We start from the raw sequence: 24,144 nt of genomic DNA, 5'->3' as shown, positions 1-24,144 counted from the left end.
ATCTTTTCAACAATATATATATATATATATATATATATATATAAACTGCGAAAGCCCTCACTCACTCATTCACTCACTTACTCACTGACTCATCACTAATTATCTTACTTCCCGATATGTTAGGAAGCTGAAACTTAACATATTAAAATCCTATTTTCTCTTACGTCCTAGAGGATACTGGGGTTCCATTTAGTACCATGGGAATGTTCCAAAGTTCCCAAACTGGGTGGGAGAGTGCTGAGATTCCTGCAGAACTGATTGACCAAACTGAAGGTCCTCAGAGGCCAAAGTATCGAACTTGTAGAACTTAGCAAACGTGTTCGAACCTGACCAAATTGCTGCTCGGCAGAGCTGTAAAGTTGAGAGACCCCGGGCAGCCGCCCAGGAAGAACCCACCGACCTAGTAGAGTGGGCCTGTACAAATTTCGGAACTGGCAAACCTGCCGTGGAATAAGCATGCTGGATAGTGAACCTGATCCGGCGTGCAATTGTCTGCTTTGAAGCAGGACACCCAATTTTATTGGGATCATATTGAACGAACAGCGAGTCGGATTTCTCTTTACATACACCTTCAAAGCCCTCACAACATCCAAAGACTTTGAAGTAGCAGAGGTGTCCGTAACAGCCGGAAACACAATAGGTTGGTTGATGTGAAACGCAGACACCACGTTAGGAAGAAATTGCTGACGAGTTCTGTGTTCAGCTCTGTCCTCATGAAAAATTAAGTAGGGACTCTTGTGAGACAATGCCCCTAGCTCCAACACACGTCTTGCTGAAGCGAAGGCAAACAGTGTGACGGTCTACCACGTAAGGTACTTTACGTCAACCTCCTGTAACGGTTCAAACTAGTCCGATTGGAAGAAATGCAGCACAAAATTGAGATCTTAAGGTGCCATGGGATGCGCAAAGGGAGGTTGGATGCACAGAACACCTTTTAAAAAGGTCTGGACCTCAGGGAGAGAAGCCAATTGTTTTTGAAAGAAAATGGACAAGGCCGAAATCTGGACTTTTATGGAGCAGAAAAAGCAGGAAACGTCCCAGGTGAAATTCCACAGCAGAATATTTTCTGCTCTCACACCAAGAGACGTATTTCTTCCAAATACGGTGATAATGTTTAGACGTTACCCCCTTCCTGGCTTGGATTATAGTCGGGATCATTTTGTTAGGGATCCCTCTTCTGGCTAGAATCAGCTGTTCAACTTCCATGCCATCAAACGTAGCCATGGTAACAAGTCCTGATAGATGAACAGGCCCTGTTGCAGAAGATCCTCACGAAAAGGTAGAGGCCACGGATCTTCGAGGAGCATCTCCAGGAGGTCTGCGTACCAGGCCCTTCTTGGCCAGTTCAGAGCAATGAGAATTGCTTGAACCCTTTCCCTTTTTATTCTTTTCAAAATTCTTGGGATCAGAGGAAGTGGAGAAAACACGGACACCATCTGATAGACCCATGGAGTCGTCAGAGCGTCCACCGCCACTGCCTGTGGGTCTCTAGACCTGGAACAATACCGCTTGAGCTCCTTGTTGAGACATGAAGCCATCATGTCGATGTGTGGATGTCCCCACCGACGTGTCAAGCACCTGAACACTTCCGGGTGAAGGACCAACTCCCCCGGGTGCAGGTTGTGTCTGCTGAGGAAGTCTGCTTCCCAGTTGTCTACTTCCGGAATGAAGACCGCTGACAACGCCACAGCGCTTTTTTCTGCCCAGAGGAGAATTTTTGACACCTCTGACATTGCTGCTCTGCTTTTCGTTCTGCCCTGTCGGTTTATGTATGTAACTGCCATCACATTGTCCGACTGGACCTGAATGGCCCGATCCTGAAGGAGATAAGAGGCCTGCAGAAGGGCGTTGTATATGGCCCTGAGTTCCAGAATGTTGATTGGAAGGGTGACTTCCTGACTTGACCATCTTCCATAAAACTGCACCCCCCAACCTCTGAGGCTTGCGTCTGTGGTTAACAGAATCCAGTCCTGAATTCCGAACCTCCGACCCTCGACGAGGTGAGAAATCTATAGCCACCACAGAAGGGAGATCCTGGCTTTTGGTGACAGATGGATCCTCTGGTGCATGTGAAGATGCGATCCGGACCATTTTTCCCACAGATCGAGCTGGAAGGGTCTTGCATGGAACCTTCCGTATTGAAACGCCTCGTAAGAGGCCACCATTTTTCTCAGAAGTCGAATGCATAGATGCACCGATATCCGGGTTGGCTTCAGGAACCATCGACTGGATTACCAATACCTTTTCCAACGGAAGGAACACTTTCTGCGACTCCGGGTCCAGTATCATTCCCAGGAATGGGAGCCTCTGTGATGGCTCTAGGTGAAATGTCGGAAGGTTCAGATTCCACCCGTGATCCTGGAGAAGTTTGGTTGAGAGGCCAATGCTGTTCACCAACCTCTCCCTGGACGGCGCATTTATCAGAAGATCATCCAGGTATGGAATTATGTTCACTACCTGCTTGCGAAGGAGAAACATCATCTCTGCCATCACTTTGGTGAATACCCTCTGTGGCAGGGCCTGGAACTGGTAGTGACAGTCCTGTTGTGCAAACCGTAGATAAGCCTGATGAGGCGGGCAGATCGGAATGTGAAGGTACGCATCCTTGATATCCAGAGACACAAGGAATTCCCCTTCCTCCAGACCTGAGATCACCGCTCTCAGAGACTCCATCTTGAACTTGAACACTCTTAAGAACAGATTCAAGGACTTGAGGTTCAGAATTGGTCGTACCGTACCATGGGATCCGGTCTCTAGGTCGACAGTAATTAGGTTGACACTATCTAGGTCGACCACTATTGGTCGACAGTAACCAGGTCGACAGGGTTTCTAGGTCGACAGGGTCTCTAGGTCGACATGTTCTAGGTCAACAAGTCATAAGGTCGACATGAGTTTTTCACTTTCTTTTTCTTTTTTTTAACCTTTTCATATTTAACGATTCATGTAGACTATGATTGGAACAGTAATCTGTGCCGAGTGAAGCGAGGCACCTTGCCCGAAGCATGGCGAGCGAAGCGAGCCATGCGAGGGGACACGGTGCACTAACTGGGGTTCCTGGTCACTCTACGAAGAAAACGACACAAAAAAAAACATAAAAAACTCATGTCGACCTTTTGACCTGTCAACCTAAAGACCCTGTCGACCTAGAGACCCCGTCGACCAATAGTGGTCGACCTAGACACCGTCGACCTAGTTACTATCTACTTTTCATACCCCCCCCCCCCCTTCCCCCCGAACCGTCCGGTGTTGGTACTAAAAACAAGTTGGAATAGTACCCCTTGTTGTGCAGATGAGGTGGAACTGGAACAATGACTTGAGTCTGTACCAGTTTTTGGATGGCCTGCTGTAAAGTTATACTTGCCTCTTGTGAAGCTGGTAAGCCTGATTTGGAGAATCTGTGAGGTGGGAGGTCTTGGAACTCCAGTCCGTAGCCCTGGAAATAAGATCTATGACCCAGGGATCCTGGCACGAACTTGACAAGATGTGACTGAAGAATTTTAGTCAGGCTCCCACCTCACAGCCTTCCAGGCCTCGCGGTCCACCGTCATGCTGAAGGCTTTGAGGAAGCAGAGCCTGAGCTCTGTTCCTGAGCACCTGCAGTTGCTGGTTTGCGTGATTTACTTCTTGCACCTCTGGAAGACGTAGAAGCACCTCTGGATTTTCCCTTAAACTTGGCTGTCCGAAAGGACTGTAAATTTGAAGCTAAATAAGCTTTCCTGGCTGGGGGAGCTGCGGAAGGAAGATACGTAGACTTACCCGCAGTAGCTTTGGAGATCCATTTGTCTAGTTCGTCTCCAAACAAGGCCTCTCCTGTGAATGCCAGGCCTTCCACGCCTTTCCTGGAGTCCGCATCAGCAGTTCACTGGCGTAGCAATAAGCCCCTGCGTGCTGACACTACCATAACGGTGGTGGGTGCATTAAGCAAACCAATCTCTTTTATGGCTTCCACCATAAAGTTCGCAGAGTTCTGTATATGCTGCAGGAGTAAAACAACATCCCCCCTAGACAAGGAATCTAACCCCTCAATTAGGTTACCTGATCATTTAGCAGTGGCTTTTGTGATCCACGCACATGTAACAGTGGGTCTTTGGGCCATCCCAGCAGCTGTGAACAATGATTTGAGTGTAGTCTCAATTTTACGATCAGCCGTATCTTTTAGGGAGGCTGCACCAGGGACAGGCAATTCAATTTTACGTGACAGCCTAGAGACTGATGCATCCACTATCAGTGGATTTTCCCATTTTTTCCTATCCTCTAGGGGAAAAGGAAAAGATGAGAGCAACCTTTTAGGGATTTGAAATTTCTTATCAGGATTGACCCACAGTTCTTCAAACAGGGTATTCAATTCCCTTGATGCAGGAAAAGTGACTGAGGACTCCTTTTTTACATTAAAATAAGATTCCTCACACTCCTCTGACACCTTATCAGGAATTTGCAGAACATCTCTGATAGCCTCTATAAGAGCCTCTATTCTCTGTGACAGAGTAGCCCCCCCCCCCTCCTCTAAATCCACCTCACTCTCCTCCATGTCTGACCGTCAGAGTCAGACTGCAGGATATGGCCCAGAGATCGCTTTTGCGGACAAATGGGAGGGGATTGAGACGCTGGTTTGGGGACTAAGTCTCTATTCATAGACTAATCCACAGTCTGTCTTAAGCATTGCATATCTTTCTCATTGCGGGATAGCTTTGTAGAAATATTTGAGATCATTCCCTTAATGGAAGAAACCCAATCCGGTTCAGCCCCGCTATTCTGGGAAGGTGCACTGCCCTGAGTACCCAGTAGTGAGCCCCCTGGTGAAGAGTAACACTCCGGTGTACAAGACACACACTCTTTGCCTGACATAATGTAAATGTGACAGCACACACACACACACACACACACACACACACACACACACACACACACACACACGCGCGCAAAAAGGTTAAGCACAATTAACCCACAAAGAGCTCTTCAGGGAGACATAGAGTTATTTGGAGCCAGCCCCCACCGCGCCCTTATCGCTAATGCCAAGCTTAGCCGGGTCACAGACTAAGTGCCCTGATAGGGGACTTAGGAGTACACTAATAATCGCTCCCCCCCTGCTATGACCCCCTGGTACCGCTGAGGTAATCTGGAGTCTCTGCGGAGGAGCTGCGCGTCCCTGTCAGTCAGCATCTGTGTCCACTGCAGAGGGAAAATGGGTAAATGAGCTGCTGAATCCGCTCATAGTGAAGTCCCTGCCCCTTCAATGGCGCGCGGTCTTTCCACTTTTTTTATACTGGCTGAGGTAATCTGGTGCTTAAAATGGAGAGAACACCATTTTAAGGCTGTGTTTGCCAGTGTGGGTACTGTGTACAGTGTACTGAGATGCAGCTGCGTACTGTGTCTGGAGACGCATTCCACCCCGGTTAGAAGCCGTGCGTCTCCGTACCCTCATGCCGCCATAATGGCCGGCAACCTGCTAGTCGGGACACTGGCTTAGTATTCACCACTCTTCTTTCTTCTGACTCTGTTAGGGGTGGCGGCGTGCTGCGGGAAAGTATGCTCGCCGTGGTGGGGCTTGCAAATAGTTCCCTCAGGAGCTAGTGTCCTGTCAGCGGGGAACGGGACCATTAACCCTTCAAGAGGTTGGGCCGTTACCCCCTTAAGTCCCACGAAGCAGGCAGGCTGGTGCCATCCAGTCCTGCCTGAAAATAACAAACATATAAAATAAATGCAGAAAACTGTTCAGGAGCTTCCATAAGCGTGACCTGTTCCTCCAGGCACATTTTCTAAACTGAGTCTGGTAGGAGGCGCGTAAAGGCAGGAGCCAGCCCAGACTATCAAATTCTTAAAGTGCCCATGGCTCTTAGTGGACCCGTCTATACCCCATGGTACTAAATGGAACCCCAGTATCCTCTAGGACGTAAGAGAAATAGGAAAACTACGTAATTAGAATTGTAATAAACCTCCCCTAAGGGGATGAAAAGGAAGTTGACATAATGACGTCATTACCTATGCGTGGCTTGCGTTGCGTGAACGATAACACCAAAACGGACAATCGGATCATAATTTGGATTACATCTCCAGTGGGTAGAATTTAATAAACTGCTACAGGTGGTCAGGTGCTCCTCGGGTAACACCAAGAACCATGGATTAATATTTTTACTTACATTAAGACATCTCAGATTTACAGCTCTATAGATTTACCAGATTTTTAACACTCATTTACATTGTATAACCGTGAAACTCAGAAACTCCCGTGCAAAGAACAGCTAGTATATACTGTATACTGTATTTGCAGAATGGAGAATCCAGCACTCTAAGGGCTGCTGCAAACCCAGAAATATACTCGCTTGGGTGCCCTCCCAAGCACTCACCCACTATGCACTAATAAACGGAGGGCGATACTCCTAATCTTCTTTTAAAGGTGAAAATAAGGTGTTTATTTCAGCGTTTCAGTGAATGGAACCCTTCATCAGGACTAATATATATATATATATATATATATATATATATATATATATATTATATTCTCAATGCGGCTTTCCCCAACTCTTGCAGACTCTTCTTCATTACAGGGTGCTTAGGTGAATAGCATATTACACTTTTCAGTTCTTCATATCTGTTGTATAGATGAGATAATTAATTGTCTGATTATTTTTCAAAACTCATTTTCTAATCCATCCATACTGTTTAATAGAAACCCTCAGCTAGCAATTACCGCCGGTACCTAACAAGTTAATATAATTTGGCAAGCTCTAGGATAAGATTATCTTCCTCATCTATGCAGAAATAAAACAAATAAACTTGCACTGGGTTGTATGAGAATCATATTGTGAACGTACAAGATAGGAAAGCTAATTACTGTCTTTAGGTCTCCCTGATCCCCATCCCTATAATGAGCCCGATATTCCTGAACTGTTTACGTGACATTTAGATAAATAATGCAAAGATTTGAGACATTTCCATATTCCTCCTTTAATGTCTCAGTGGCTGTGACTTAATCCGAGTTTTCTCGGCATTTATTACTGTTTGTTACACTAACAAGTGAGATTAGGAGAATTCTAATGAAGGCTTGCCGTGGCAGACTCTCTGATTAAAATACCATAATAACAGTTGCATGAATTTATATGCCTGATTAACATAATCTATTTAGCACAAGTAAACACACAAACAGAAGGAGGGCTGTGAGCGTCCTCACACCGCCGCTGGAGCGGGGATTGAAAGGTAAATATGTAAATATCTTATATACTTTATATCTTAGCGCCTTATCCTGGTTGTGGTGTTTGTTTGAGTTTTTTTTGTTTTTTTTTGGTATATTATGATCTGGTTTTCAATATTAACTCAGGGATATAGTTTTTAGGCCATCTGCTGGGGCGGCAGAGGAGAACAAGGGGCCCGATTCAGACCTGGTCGCCGCTGTGCGATTATCGAACTACTGCGCGTGCGTATGCGCCGCAATGCACATGCGTGACGGACAGCAGCGACAGGATGGTGGGGAAATTTCGATTGCACGGGCGTTTGCAAGGTGATTGACAGGAAGAGGACATTTGTGGGTGGTAACTGGACGTTTTCTGGAGTGTCAGGAAAATAGCAGGCGTGCCCAAGCGTTTTCAGGGAGGGTGTGTGACGTCAGCTCCGCCCCCGATCAGCCTGATTTCCTTGCACTGGAGGAGTAAGTATTGAGCTACGCACAGACTGCACACACTGCGCAGAATGGGAAAACATTAGATGGTGAGTGTGATGCGAATGGGTTTGCAGCTGTCCGCTGACTGAGGGGAATTTTTGCACAGCGTACACATGCAACTGCACACTTGCACGGGGCAAATTTTCACTCCCCTTGGGCGCAGGACAGTGTAAATTGCAGCACAGCGATCAGGTCTGAATTAGGCCCATGGATCCCCACTAAACACCGGACCTGGTTGGAGCGACCTTTGACATTATTCAGCTCTTGCATTAATTCCCTTTGGAGGAGATGTATCAAAGATTGGAGAGAGATAAACTGGGGAGAGATAAAGTACCAACCAATCAGCTCCTGTCATTTTTTCAAACACAGCCTGTAACTGGTATTTTATCTCTCTCCACGTTATCTCTTTCCACGTTTTAGTAAATATGCTCCAAAGTCTGTAAAATGGCAAATTAGAGTCTGATTGTTTGTACTTTATCTCTCTCCAAGGTTTGATAAATCTCCCCACAGTCAAATAGGGATATACTGATAATGCTGATTTATCCTTAGGAATGAAAGCTATACCTTAAAAACACCTTAAATACACTTTACCATGGAGCCGCTGCGGCCGCTGTACTTAATACACACTCTACGTACTTTGTACGCTATAAGCGTACGAAGTCCTGTGCTGTGTACGGACTTAGCGTACAAACGCCGCGCTAACGGTACAAAGTACTCACAGTGCGTACACACCCAATGAACACACTTTAAACCTTATACAGCAATATGATGCGTTACTAATTCACCTTTAAACCTTATACAGCAATGCAATGCGATAGCAATTCACCTTTAAACCTTAGCAGGGAAAGGAAGACACAACACCGGTTTGTAATTTACCACTGGGTTCTGACACCACAGCTTATTATTGCTGAAAGGGGGTTACAATACAATCAATACAATACAATATAACAGAGTAAATGGCTACAGTCAATGTTACATACCTGAGTGGATTTGCCGTGCTACCCAGTCTGGTCCTCCGTCATCTGATAGATAACGTTGTGAGTCTTGTGTCTGACCAGGCCTGCTGCAGCCTCTCTTTATACACTTCATCCAAAACATAACACAATGGATACTGTAATCTCTTTGTCCATTGGACACAGGGATGGTCATTTACAGTACAGGAGAGGTCATAGGTCGGTTTGAATAGGTAGGCGATGTCTTTTCCAACTGCTCTTGTGGGTGGTCTCCTCTGGATTCCCGCCGCATACATAATGTACAGTAAATACAGTTTATATCTATATTCTGCTCCTGCACATAACTATCCGCAGGAACATGCAATCTTTCTCAAACCAACACCGGAATGTTACCCTTAAAATACCCTATAGCTGGATACCAAACACCACCTTATAACCTTGTTCTGTCCCCTCCTATCCTGTAAAGGTGAATCCCTTTGTTCTTTTACCATTTAAACTGCTGTTACTTTCTGATGTGGTGCAGGAATACTATGTGTACATTGTGCACTATTTGGATTAAATATGTAATGTGTTTTGATAGCCTTCCATGCGTTCACAAACTCTACCGTAAATACCCATACCACGCGCTAATGCGCAGGACCGCGAGAGCGACCATACGCAAATTGCGAATATGTGCACGCACAGCAGAGCTAGTACGCGCACGAAGGCCATCTGTGTGTAGTTTGTACGTGATGTGTGTACTGCAATATTTTTCGACTTTGACAGTCCACCCTTTGGCAGTCACCAATAACTGCCACTATCTAATCACTAAACAGAAAAATATCTATGTGTGCTATTAACTGAAGGTTGCAGAGATGAAGATAAGACATATAAATAAAATACATTCACATAAACATTTTGGGTAGGGCTGATGTCTTTTTCCGGATGGATGTATCTGGGCAGAGGGGGAGACAAAAGAAAAACGGGTGAAAGAAACAGGCCATGAAATTCATTTGCAATCCTTATCATAACACTGTCTCTATGGATGGGTCATAAATTAAATCTTCTGCTATAACAGCGCCCTCGCTCCTTAGACTCATCAACTTTGTGCCGTGCTTGCGCCGCGTCAGAATTCGAACACACCTAAATATCAAACCAATAATTATGACGACTCCCAGGATACAAAGGAGAAACTTCCCTACACTCATAATAAAATTTTGAGCCCACTATCCTAAACCTGAGAACCAATTTCGTGGGTTCAACCATGAGACCCAGCCGGTCAGTTCATTACTCACAGTCGCCAAGTTAAGGTTGTATTTCCTCCTGAACTCCCACTTCAACTGCAAGGTATCGTCCATCTTTTGATCGATAATCTCCGTTGGGTCGTGCCAGAGTAACACTGTACCCACCTGTCACGGCTGTGATATAATTTAGGACCATCCTGTGCTGAATCAGTTCCTTCTTGTATGCTTGTAACTCCCTTCTCGTATACCTGAAGGTGTCGTCATACATCTCAGTGATATTATCTATCAAGTTCGCTAGCGCATGGATATACCTATAATTTATAATTCCTCTGGCAGTACGGGTAATGTCTAAAGCGAGAAGGAATTGAATCCCGGTGGATTCGTGGATCAAATCAGAGGCTGCGTGCTCTGTCCTATCTATGAGGTGTCTCTTGATGATGTGTTCATAGTGAGTATGAGTATAAGGAGCCTGAGCACTGCGGTGAACGTCTTTCATCTTATCATGGGTTATGGTCGTGACCTCTGGTAATACTCTCCCAATATAACACAATCCCTCTGAGCTCGGGTCAAGCCACTTGTACGCCTTCCTCCCACATATGAAATAGGCATCATCTGGGAGAACATAGGGGACAAAATATGACATCACCATATTACAAACTTTCCAAGTAAAGAAACGTATCCCTAGTTCTCCCATCTGCTCAGTACAAGTATCGGGCTGGATGATATGGGCACAATACCCTGGCGATACTTCTCCAACCCACATGGTCTTGCTTCCACGAGTATACCTATACCGAAAATACCTCCCACTGTTGGCTATTTGGCGTACAAGTTCAGAGTCTATGGGTATCCTATCAGCTCTGTGTGAAAAGTTCATTGTCTGGTTATTCCACGTCACTTCCCAATTTTCCCGGTTTTCGGTAATTGGAAATATTGAAACACAATAAGGACCTGTCTACATGATATTGGTGGAGCTTCGAACTAGGGGGCCTAGAGATATTGAATTTCTTGTCCACCGGTCTCCCACCTCGCAATTCGAGTACCTCATCTATTGCTAAAGGGTACGGTACTAATCCTGACTTGCTCTGACCTTGAGGTACCTGTGAGCAGACCCAGCATTCTGTCTGGTTTAAGACCTTATCCACTAGTGAGTGGTAATCACTCAACGGATGACGGTCCATGTCGATATTAAGGTTGGACTGACATCTCTGGATGCACCCATCCTCAACTATATTCTCACAATTCCTACAAATACAATATTCATCAGACAATAACCCCTCACAGTGCCTCCGAGCTCCCTGACTACCAGAGCGCTTACTGATGCCAGCCTTTACCAAAATGATGCGCTGATCCTGAGATCCTACAAATTCATACTTGCCATCAGAACCCATTCCAGATCCCTGCTCGACCTCTCTGGGACCCTCACAAAAACAAACTGTCCTTATCAAAACCAGAATTACTAATAGAACCCGAAACGCAGTCTCTTGTGATCGATCCATTTTGTTAGGGGAAAGGAGGAAAATAAGAAGGAGAAAAGAAAGAAAAAATGCAGGGGGAGGTGAAAAAAGAAAGTGGTGCGACAACCGTTCTAGCTCTTGTTACTCTCTGTGCTCAGATGCCCTTCAACAGTCCTGCCTCTCAACTTTCTCGGAACAGACACTCCAGTGATACGAGATTCTCTACACTCTGCTCTTTGTCACGAGTTCTCTCCGGGTCAGCGACCTTCTTGCAGTGGGACGAGTGGATCCAAGTCTCTCTTTCAGCGACCTTCAATGCTGTTGTGCTGGTTAACAAGACTTGATATGGTCCTTCCCACCTGTCTATGAGGCAACCTGAGCGTAAGAAATTTCGAATCATCACATAATCCCCAGGTTCAATGTCATGACAATTACTGTTCGGTAGGTCAGGAATCACCAGCTTTAAATTTCTTTGTTGATTTCTCAGTTGCTGGCTCATCCCAACCAAATATTTCACAGTCACTTCATTATTACATTTCAAATCATCCTGGGGGTCTATCATTACATGAGGTTGTCGACCAAAAAGAATTTCAAAGGGTGATAGGTTAAGGGGAGACCTGGGAGTGGTTCTGATGCTGTACAACACTAGTGGCAAAGCTTCTGGCCACGACAATCCAGTTTCAACCATTAATTTGCTCAGCTTGTTCTTAATAGTGCTATTCACTCTCTCCAACTTTGCACTCGCCTGTGGACGGTACGGAGTATGCAGCTTGCTATTAATTCCCATCATTTTGCACATGACCTGAAAGACTTCACCTGTAAAATGGGTACCCCTATCACTTTCAATTATTCTAGGGATACCATATCTACACACAAATTCCTGCACAATTTTCTTTGCAGTGAACGTAGCAGTATTTGTGGCAGCAGGGAACGCTTCTACCCAGTTAGAAAATACATCAATACAAACTAACACATATTTTAAATTCCTACAGGGTGGTAACTGTATGAAATCGATTTGTATTACCTGAAAAGGTGTGTCTGTCGGAGGGATATGGGATGGCTCTGTTGGTATTGACTTTCCAATATTCTTCCTCAAGCAAGTAAAACATGTCATTGCTCTCTTACCTGCATGAGAAGAGAATCCTGGTGCATACCAGTAGGCTCTCACCAGCTTACACATACCCTCTTTACCCAGATGAGTCAGACCGTGTGCCACCTCAGCTAAGCTTGGAAGATATGCTCTGAGGGCCACTGGCTTACCTTGTCCACCTGTCCACAGTCCTGAGGATTCTTGGCCATATCCCTTTGACCTCGACTGCCTTTTCCTGTAATGAACACAAATCTTGCATTTCAATTAATTGTTGTGTGTTGATCGTGTTAAATGTCATCAGTGATGTGATGTCGTTTGTATGGGGGTGCTTGCTGCTGATTTAGCAGCTCCGTCTGCCCGGCTGTTACCAAGTGAAATTGGGTCTTGGTTGTAAGTATGTGCTTTGCACTTGATAACAGCCACTCTGTCTGGTTCCTGTATCGCTGTTAGAAGTCTTTTTATGTGGGACGCATGCGCTACATGTGTGCCAGCTGCCGTCATGACATTTCTGAGGTGCCATAGGGCCCCGAAATTATGCACCACTCCAAAGGCATACCTAGAATCTGTGTATATATTAGCTGACTTACACTTGGCCAATTCACATGCTCTGGTTAGGGAGACCAACTCAGCAACTTGTGCTGAGTGCGGTGGGCCCAGGGGTTCAGCTTCTATGATACCTCTGTCGTCTACAACTGCATATCCAGTACACAGGTCTCCTGAGTCCGTCTGTCTGTGGCAACTACCGTCAGTGTAGAAGGTAAAATCTACGCCTTCCAGTGGGTTGTCACTGATGTCAGGTCTCGCAGTGAAAGTCTGATTCAGGTATTCTATACAATCATGCGTATCAGTGTCTGCACTAAATCCTCCTTCACCATCATTCTCATCCTCCACCCTTTGTGCCTGTCCAGGCACACTTGGCAGATAAGTTGCAGGATTTAGTGCGCTGCATCTTTTGATGGTGATGTTTACAGGGGCCATCAGTGATAATTCCCACTCTGTAAACCGTGACGATGAGACATGTCTGGTTTGGGCGGAGTTCAGTAAGGCTGATACTGCATGAGGTGTATGGATGGTCAGGTTGTGTCCTAACACTACGTCCTCTCTTTTACTTACTAGCAAAGCTATCACTGCAACACTTCGCAAGCATGTGGGGAAAGACCGCGCTACGGTGTCCAACTGTGCACTGTAGTAAGCTACCGGCCTGCTGGCATCACCATGTCTCTGGGTTAAAACTCCTGCCGTGCACCCTGCACTTTCTGTACCGTATAATTCAAAGGGCTTCCCATAATCTGGCATACCTAATGCAGGTGCCTGTGATAGGCACTGTTTGAGTCTCTCAAAGGCCAGTTCGGACTCATCTGTGTGCGAGACCCGTTCTGGTTTGTTTGAAGAGACCATTTCTTGCAAAGGTAAAGCCAGTATAGAGAACCCTGGAATCCAGTTTCGACAGTACCCACACATTCCAAGGAAAGTGCGGATCTGTTGCTGCATTTGTGGCAGAGTCATGTCGCGAATCGCCTGTATTCTATCAGCGGTGAGGTGTCTAAGTCCTTGAGTCAAGCAATGTCCCAAATATTTTACCCTGGTCTGGCACAACTGCAACTTATCCTTTGAAACCTTGTGTCCCGTTTGGGAAAGATGAAACAGAAGCTGTTTCGTGTCTTTCAAGGACGATTCGAGTGAGTCAGAACACAACAATAAGTCATCGACATACTGTATTAGCACTAATCCACTCTCAGGTTGAAAGGATTGTAAACAGTCATGCAAGGCCTGGGAGAAAATACTCGGGCTGTCAATGAAACCTGGGGGAAGCCGAGTCCTGGTGTACTTTACTCCCCTGTATGTAAAAGCAAAATTATATTGGCTGTCAGGGTGCAAAGGGACAGAAAAGAAGGCAGAAAAGAGGTCGATGACTGAAGAATTTTGCAGTAGAGGGAATTTGCATGAGGATGACAGCTGGATTGGGCACTACGGGGAATTGGCTCTCAACTATCTTGTTTATCCCCCTTAGATCCTGCACTAGCCTGTAACCCCTCCCCCCACTCTTTTTCACAGGGAAGATGGGACTATTGGCAGTGCTGGACGTCCTGACTAGGATGCCCTATTGTAGCAACCGCTCTATGACGGGGTACACTTCTAATTCTACCTCTGGCTTTAGAGGATACTGAGGGATTTTTGGAGCTATCCTACCATCTTTTACTTGCACTACTACTGGAGCTACATTCACCATCAATCCAGTGTCTTGTCCATCTTTGGTCCAAAGGGAACCCGGTATTTGTGAGATCATTTCCTCTACCTTTGATGGACACTTGTCTATAACAGTAGAATGCGACATTAGCCTTTGAGGGGTGTCTAATATATCTTGCACTTCTTGAGCGTGGTTCCCAGGTATATCCAAGAAGACACCCTCAGGAATACAGTATATGACATACCCCATTTTACACAATAAATCTCTCCCGAGTAGATTAGTCGGAGCCGATGCAGCCAACAGGAAAGAATGTTTGGTTTGCAAGGGCCCTGTCGTAATCTCTGCAGGTCTACTCAAAGGGTATTGTTGCACAGTTCCTGTTACTCCCATTGCCGAAATTGTTTTACCCGTGGTTTTTATACCTACTGTCGAATTTAACACTGACCTGGCCGCCCCTGTATCAACAAGAAAAGGTAATGGTACACCAGCTACATCAACCGTGACCTCAGGTTCACTACCAAGGCTAGCAATCAACTTCACTGGCTGCAGACTGCAGGTGTGGCCCAACCCCTATTGTGTGGCGAGACCCTCCCGCAGCGCATTGGCAGCTACAATATGTGAGGGGGGTAGCTGTGAGTTTTTGGAGGCCTGCCAGTCCCTCCTTGGTGGGTACCTCCTTGTTTCCCCTGCATGTGGCTCGTAATTTCTCCTGAGTGGTCCCTGATCCCAATTATGTGCATTGTAGTGCGGTTCATATTCTGGTCTAGGGGGTCGGTATACATGATGTGTACCTTTATTCCTACATTCCCTTGAGTAATGTCCTACCTTGTGACAAGTATAGCATGTTACTACATGTGACTTACCATCAGGGGTCTGGGGTTTTGGCTGATATGGCCTTTTTGTAAGTGCGTCTATACTCACAGTCATCAGCTTTTCCCCCTGAGACTCCCTGTGCTTACTGATGTTCCTATCGTGCTCGATAGCGGACTCTCTCAATGCAGCCACCGAAATACCTCTCCAGTTTGGTAGAGAGGTCTGTACCCTTGTTCTTAATGCCTCCTTTAACCCGTCCATTAATACAGTAACAGCTACCTCCCTGTGATGCACATTATCTTTTATGTCCTCGATCCCAGTGTATCTAGACATTTCCTGCAGTGCTCGATGGAAATATTCGGATGCCATTTCACCTTCCTTTTGTCTTATGGAAAAGATTTTATTCCATTTGACAACAGTAGGGAAATATACTCCTAATTGCAGATTGATTTGCCGTACATTCTCCTGATTGTATTCATCAGTGAGAGGTACTTCTGCGTCTAACTTACAATCGGTTATGAATTTTGCAGGGTCAATATTGAGGGTAAACATACCCGTAGCACTATTCGCCAATCTTTGTTTGTGGGTTCGTTGGCATTACCTAACTCTTTAATGAACCTTTGGAATGCGACTAGATCTTTTCTGGGATCGGGAAATTCTGACATAATTGACCTTAACTCTGCCCGGGACCAAGGACAATGCATGGCAATGTTCCTGATGGGAGTGACTCCCTGAGCGTCAGTCTTCCCGTTGGGGACTGCAATCACCCTGACAGGATTTAATTCAATTACATCATTCTGGTTTGATTCTACAATGTGAGGTGCTATTGTTTCTGCGTAATGTACGGTACCGTACTTACCTGTGGACACGACCTCACTTATCCCTCCGCTAGGGGGCCTGACTACTGCTCTTGTTGGTTGGGCCGTGCCCACCTGAGTGTCTTGTATGGTGGCTGCTAGAGAGAGTGCTGATATCGTGCTGGGCTCATCTTCCTGCTCGCAGTCCTGGGGAAAATTTAAAATGGGAAACAACTGGCAAGGGTTAGCGTTAGTACATTTATCAATTACTCTCCTGTCCTGTACTAATGTACCATTGTCTGTAGCCACTTTCTCCCCCACAATATATGGTGGTGGTGGTGCGGTCGCCATTGTTTTCCTGCTAGGTTTGGAACCTGCTGCGTGAGCTAATTTCCTTTGCATATCTCCCTCCTGTTGCCATAAATTTAAACAATCTGTATGTTTAATCCTTTGTTTCTTGGATTTTATCAGACATATCCTTAACCTTAAGTTCTGTAATACCTCTGGTTCAAAGCTGGCCACCCTAGGGAATGGTACCCTATCTTTGTCAGTCATACGTTCCCATTCAGACAAAAAGTCTTCAGTGTGTGATCCATATTTATTTACCACACATAACAAACCTCGCCGACCCCTTGGGCCGCGGCTCTTCAACCTAAACCCTGGCTACAAGACGTCCACCGCTTGTGCAATTGGATCCCATCGCGGACTTTTTCCTTTTACGCAATCTCCAATGCACAATACGAATAGACGATGAAAGTTATTAGAGCACTTTCATCCACTCCTTCTCCACTAAGTACCATGACTCACTCCAATAGTGAACACCGCGTACCCATCGAGGTCCCTATCTGATTTCTATTCACTGGTAGTGTTTAGGAGTGACTTACCTATTCCAATGAATATACACCGCAAAGCTTGTAAAGGGGTATCCAGTTGCGCTATATATATCGCACCCACAAATGCGCGGTCCAATCGCACAGCATATAGGTACTTGTTACCTATCTGCCATACGACCACGGGTCGATGTACCAACTGCGACCCTCAGTCTGGAGCGTAATACAAAAACCTTTTAACTTCAATACTTCACAATACAATGCACTATCACGCTCCTCTACAAATCACCTCACGATTTGCGTATTTCAATCTTATACTAACGTGAGTCAGCCGCCCCACGCCACCAAGTCTCCACTCACTTGATGTACCAAACGACGGGATCCCGATTTACTGGGTTACAATTTCACTCACCCCTACGTTCGCTCACTCACTCAGGTATACTTTGTTTTTCTGTACAGAAAATTAGGATTCATTCAAGTTGGCAGCTTTACCCAAGAGGCAATTTAAAAAAATATGTATACTAAATTTTGTTTTATACTAAATTTCTTCCGAAACCGGTTAGTTTGGTGCTATTGTAGCGTTGCTACTGTCCCACCTTTAAACTAAACAAACTATTGTGTAATTTGTACTTAGCGACCGCACTCTTACACAATTTGCGTAAACACGCGACCGTGCGTGTCTCTTACGCTGCGTGTGCAGTTCCGTACTTTGTCCGAGACACGTGTACAAAACCGTACGTCCGCAATAACACAAATCATACAATTCTATAAATGTGAGCAATAAAACTACTATTGCTTACTAAACACAATCCACACTTGTTCCATTTTAACCCTCTTACTACTGGGCCAGAACTGCGTTTTGTGATTTTACTCTTACTTCCTTTAATACTTATTTAAGTTTTAACTATATAGCAACAAATATCTCCGGTTTCACACAGGTCTAATTGAATCTAGCAATCTGAATGTTATGGCAACAATGTGAGAGAGTATGCAAAGTATGGGTGCCGTGTACGCTTTTGGCGCCAAAAAAAAAATAATTCACAGATTTTAAATAGCTTTTTTCCTGTTTATCTTACGAGTTCTACCAGCATCTCTACAAACCATGCAGAGCAGACGCCATCTAATCAGCAATCAAGTAGGGTTTTCAGTGCATCCATCGACCAGGAAAAGGATACGTAGGATACTTTCTGTCCACCCTTTGCTGATAGATGAAGTCTGCTGTGACCTGTTAGGTAGTAAGTATGTGGAAAACCGGAGGAGCCCCCAATTGATCATGCTGATTTATCCTTAGGAATGAAAGCTATACCTTAAACACACCTTAAATACACTTTACCATGGAGCCGCTGCGGCCGCTGTACTTAATACACACTCTATGTACTTTGTACGCTATTAGCGTACGAAGTCCTGTGCTGTGTACGGACTTAGCGTACAAACGCCGCGCTGACGGTACAAAGTACTCACAGTGCGTACACACCCAATGAACACACTTTAAACCTTATACAGCAATGTGATGCGTTACTAATTCACCTTTAAACCTTATACAGCAATGCAATGCGATAGCAATTCACCTTTAAACCTTATACAGCAATGCAATGCGATAGCAATTCACCTTTAAACCTTAGCACCTTTAAACCTTAGCAGGGAAAGGAAGACACAACACCGGTTTGTAATTTACCGCTGGGTTCCGACACCACAGCGTATTATTGCTGAAAGGGGGTTACAATACAATCAATACAATACAATATAACAGAGTAAATGGCTACAGTCAATGTTACATACGTGAGTGGATTCGCCGCGCTACCCAGTCTGGTCCTCCGTCATCTGATAGATAACGTTGTGAGTCTTGTGTCTGACCAGGCCTGCTGCAGGCTCTCTTTATATACTTCATCCAAAACATAACACAATGGATACTGTAATCTCTTTGTCCATTGGACACAGGGATGGTCATTTACAGCACAGGAGAGGTCATAGGTCGGTTTGAATAGGTAGGCGATGTCTTTTCCAACTGCTCTTGTGGGTGGTCTCCTCTGGATTCCCGCCGCATACATAATGTACAGTAAATACAGTTTATATCTATATTCTGCTCCTGCACATAACTATCTGCAGGAACATGCAATCTTTCTCAAACCAACACCGGAATGTTACCCTTAAAATACCCTACAGCTGGATACCAAACACCACCTTATAACCTTGTTCTGTCCCCTCCTATCCTGTAAAGGTGAATCCCTTTGTTCTGTTACCATTTAAACTGCTGTTACTTTCTGATGTGGTGCAGGGAGGCTATGTGTACATTGTGCACTATTTGGATTAAATATGTAATGTGTTTTGATAGCCTTCCATGCGTTCACAAACTCTACCGTAAATACCCATACCACGCGCTAATGCGCAGGACCGCGAGAGAGACCATACGCAAATTGCGAATATGTTAACGCACAGCACAGCAAGTACGCGCACGAAGGCCATCTGTGTGTAGTTTGTACGTGATGTGTGTACTGCAATATTTTTCGACTTTGACAATACAGAATACAGGTACATAGTAAGGCTTGATAAATACCATGGCACTTGTCTAGTGGTGGCACTTGTTGGGGGGCGGCATTTAGATGTATGTTTTGGTACTGTCAGGCTGAAATGTAAAAGTAACTACAAAATATTTCTACTGCACTGTACCATATGCCATCTTGAATGGAGTATAAATGGGTATTTCCACTGCACTGTACAATATGCCGTCTTAAATGGAGTGTAAACGGGTAACACATGCACATAATGCCCCTGTAACCTTTCCAATTTAGTAAATACTGTATGTATACATAAATAAAAATAAAGAAATGTTATACTGGCTTTTTTTTATTATTCTATTAAATGGGCTTATAACCAATCAATGAAAATAATAAAATTAGGCTAAGAGGGGGGCATTACTGTTGTGCCTAGGGGCGTGCTCACCCCTAAATCCACCCCTGCCGATAGCAATATATTTGCTGTTATCAGTCCTTTTTGGCTACAATAGGCTGACCACTGTTACTGTGATTACTGATGGGGTCTGTACTGTGTGCAGGAAACTATCACCCCAAGCACAATATTCTATCTCAGTATTTCCAGTTCTGATAACCTCCTGCTTTTACATATAACCTAGTGTGTGTATTGGCTAATATTATACATAAACCACCTTGTGATTATCATATAGTGGAATGTGCATTACTTGCTCCTCGAATGAGCTACATAGTGCAGTGACTGGAACTGCACCTCTTATCTGGTATAAACTAGGGGTCTGGGACTCAAGGTCAACACCACTTAGGTCGACACCACTTGGGTTGACACCAATTGGTCAACACACCTCAGGCCGACACCTGAACTAGGTCGACATGCACAAGGTCAACATGGAAAAAGGTCGACATGAATTTTTATGTTTTTTTGGAGTCGTTTTCTGCGTAATGTGACCGGGAACCCCAATAAGTGCACCGTGTCCCCTCGCATGGCTCGCTTCGGTTACCGTTCCCAATTGTAGTCCACGTGGATCGTCAAGTATGAAAAAGATCAGTTCAACAAATGATAAAAAAAATTGAAAAACGCATGTCGACCTTTTTCCATGTCGACCTTTTGTCCGGGTCGACCTATTTCAGGTGTCGACCTAAGGTGTATCGACCAATTGGTGTCGACCTAAGTGGTGTCGACCTTATTGGTGTTGACCTGGAGTCTGGATACCAAAAATGAGGTGCAAAAATCCCTGCTTCATCCCACAGAAAATACAGGTGCGGTATTCATGCGCCTACAAATGGGCTTGGTCTATCAGGAGGGTTTGCAGAGTCTGTGGCCACCAGTAACCTGGAACTGCCCCCCCCCCCCCCCCCCCCCCCGAATGTGTGATCTCCCCCTTCTTAAGCTTGTTTCAATTTTTCTTTACCCACTTTTGGTAGGGATCGCCCCATCAGAAGGTGACAATATTGCAACCACGTGACCTAGTCCATAGAAATTTCCACGCTCACCCAAAAACGTGCACGTGATGTGGACAGAACTTGGACACCAACGTATCTCCGCACTTCTGCAACAAAGCCTGTTCCACCACAGATCTCGATTCATGTGAAACTACACAGCTCATCTCTCCAGTCTCCTTTCCGCAAATATTATTGCACTGCGCTTCATCGTCATAAATGATTCCCACTGGCGGTACTGTGGCTATATTTATTTATTGCTGGGTTGTAGGTTTATTATAGCGGAAGTCTTTAAACATTTATGGCCAGAAAATAATGCAGTCATGAGGATTATCTGTAATACCAAAGCCGATATCAGAAAGATTTGCCATATCATTGGTCATAAAAGGAAAGCACATGTAATAAACCAAAACATGTTACATGTTTATTAATAATAACAATCAGACAACAGATGAAACACCAAAGCATCAGCGAGCGGTGGGTTTCCCATTAGGCATGTGAGGAATGTGCCTAGGGCAGAGGTGGATTTAGACCTCATGGGGCCCTAAGCGAGATACTGATTTAGGGCCCCCCTCCCTCATACAATCCATAGCACTACTGTATATTTTCATTCCTGATTTATGCCTCTTACATTTGTTGTTATATTCTATAACAGTATATTAATGTCCCCTCACCTCTAACTTCCATTATAACATCACTCATGAAGTTACTGCATGTTAGATCAGTGCTACCTTCACTGAATGTAGCAGGTCCCCATACCCAATTATTACACCCTCACTCACTGACCGCATTGTATATGAGTGATCGAGGCTTCCATACCTCCCAACTTTTCATTAATAAAAATAGGGACTGACAATGCTAAATTCTTTTGTCGTATAAACAACCCTTAATGAAGTCTAAGAACACTGTACGCTGTTTACTTAAGAAGTACCGTAAGGGTACGCTAGTTGCGTAACGATCGCTCAGCCGAAGGCGAGGCGCTCAAGCGTCACGTTCGCTCACGGCCCAGTGATCACAGGACAGCACGTTATTGGTGATGACTAGAGTAATGATTCGCTATGGCGTAGCGGACGCTCGAGACCACGAGGAGATCACCAGCGGCGCAGACGCTCACAACGCTATACCTTTATGTCTAAACCTTTTATCAATGAAATACACAGAATACCTTAATGTGAATACAGGGTGTAAGTGCAACCTTGTGTAACCTGACTAACTACAAAGCTGCTCGAGCGTCACCGACGCTCAAGTGAACACTTAAAACTATAGGAAATACACAGATACTGGTTTAGGGTCCAAAGCCTATTATCTGTATTATAACTATTATACTTGCAAAAAGAATCACAGTACAAATGATACACTACAATATAACAGAGACTTCCTAACCAAATAACTATACAAGAAATACAATACAATACTATGCTGATCTAATACAATACAATACTAGTCAATGGGAGATACGAGAGAAAGAGAAGGGAGAGAGAGAGAGAGAGAGAGAGAGACGGAGAGAGAGAGATTGGCTCACAGTAAGACAATATGATTACGGGGAGAAACTTACGCACAAAGGGTATGATCGCATGCGCCTCGATATCCAGCTCCCGATTATCAGCAAGAAAACCGTTGATGAGAGTGAAGTTGGATATGGTCGGCCTGCCTATTTATGCCCCACACACAATGCAATCTCATAGTCCCTACAATCCCATTGTCCATTGGACGAAGGAATTCGGCCCCGCATCATAACAAAAGGTCATAGGTTGATTCATACAGGTGGGCTGTGACGATTTCAAACAGCTCAGGTGGGTGGGAAACTAGGTTTCCCGCCGCATACCTGAGTAAGAGTAAATAATAGTAATGGACATAAACTTCTTATGTCCATAAGTATTCGCACGAGCGATTAATACGCTCCAAACCAACACCGGAATATTGCTATTTAAATACTCTTCCGATGGGTACCAAACACTGCTGTATGACTCCTGTTAGACCCTTCGTACAATACAAAGAGGGATTCCTCCGTTCAGGGACATTCTATATTAACCAAACTTTCAGAATCTATCAAAGGGACCATGATCTACAAACTACATTAATTGTGGAAATATGTAACGATTGGGTCGCACGCTACGACTACATACTCTTTACTGTAAATACCCATACCGATGCGAGCGGGTGCACGCATCAGCGGGTATGCGCTATCACGGGAAAGCGCACGCATGCGCAGCGCGGACCAGCGTGAGGTGCAAATATGGCAGCGTGTATAGGGATATTTTTCTGACTTTGACAGTCCACCCTTTGGCAGTCAATAATAACTGCCACCTTCTAAAACATTTCAAAAGGAGAAAAATATAAGTCAGGGGTTAATTCATTTCCATGGTTGGGTAAGGAAGAAGAGAGGAGTAGGTGTGAAAAGGGTATGACCTAGTGAGATAGCAGAAGCATGTGTGTATGAGTCCATGTTTGGGGGGGGGGGGTCATGTATCATCGTGCCGTACGTGTTGTAAATCAAGCTTCGAGGTATTGCGAAGTATACATTTGAATTCCTTCTTATCCCGTGGTACAGGTCTGTGGATGGGCTGTCAAACTTTACCGAGCTCTTTTCGGCTTTTGAACAAAATGGGGAGCACATTTTAGTTGATGATACATGAATGGGGGAATATGTGATTGCTGATATCTGTGCCTGTATTCCCTATACTATGTGTGTTATTACCTGAGGGTTGTAGAGATGAAGATAAAGAACACTTATGGAAAATGCAATGATATTCTATGTCAGGGAAATGTACATCTGTTGTTGAAGTTTTGTTCGGTATCTGTTGAGAGTCATCTTCTTTGCGCTGTATTGCTCCTTGGGCATGAGCAAATAGCTTTGTCAGTGCCATCAGATTTACAAAAATGTTGGGCTAGCGTGAGTTTAAAAATACTAGGGAAACTGGGGATCCATGGCAAAGTTCATCAAGTGTCCATATCATAGGTTGTCAAAACTTCATCTTTGGTGCTTGTCTGTTGTCTGTATAGCGTCTCGTCAACTTCCTCGTCCAAGGGGGTCTTTGTATCTTGGAGAAAAGCGGAAAAACAGGTGAAAGAAACGGACCGTATAATCACATTTTTCATCACATCCTGGTTTCTATCATTGGGTCATAAATCAAATCCAGGTTAATTACAGTTTCCTCACTCCTCAAGCTCATCACTTTTGTACTTTGTTTGCACCTCATTAAAGCCTGCCCGCAT

At 44.8% G+C, this 24,144-nt stretch overlaps 1 long non-coding RNA gene across 1 annotated transcript in view; it reads left to right on the top strand.

Annotated features, from left to right (window-relative positions):
- Positions 1–21,152, top strand: part of LOC134987555 (uncharacterized) — a 51,945-nt gene extending 30,793 nt beyond the window's left edge. Inside the window, exon 3 of the long non-coding RNA XR_010193176.1 lies at positions 20,914–21,152. This is a non-coding gene — a long non-coding RNA (uncharacterized LOC134987555). The remainder of the gene's footprint in view (positions 1–20,913) is intronic.
- The last annotated feature ends 2,992 nt before the right edge of the window (positions 21,153–24,144 follow it).

Source organism: Pseudophryne corroboree, chromosome 2 (genome assembly GCF_028390025.1).
Source record: "Pseudophryne corroboree isolate aPseCor3 chromosome 2, aPseCor3.hap2, whole genome shotgun sequence".
In the NCBI taxonomy this organism is placed as follows: Eukaryota; Metazoa; Chordata; class Amphibia; order Anura; family Myobatrachidae; genus Pseudophryne; species Pseudophryne corroboree.
This window is presented reverse-complemented; position numbering and strand designations above follow the sequence as displayed.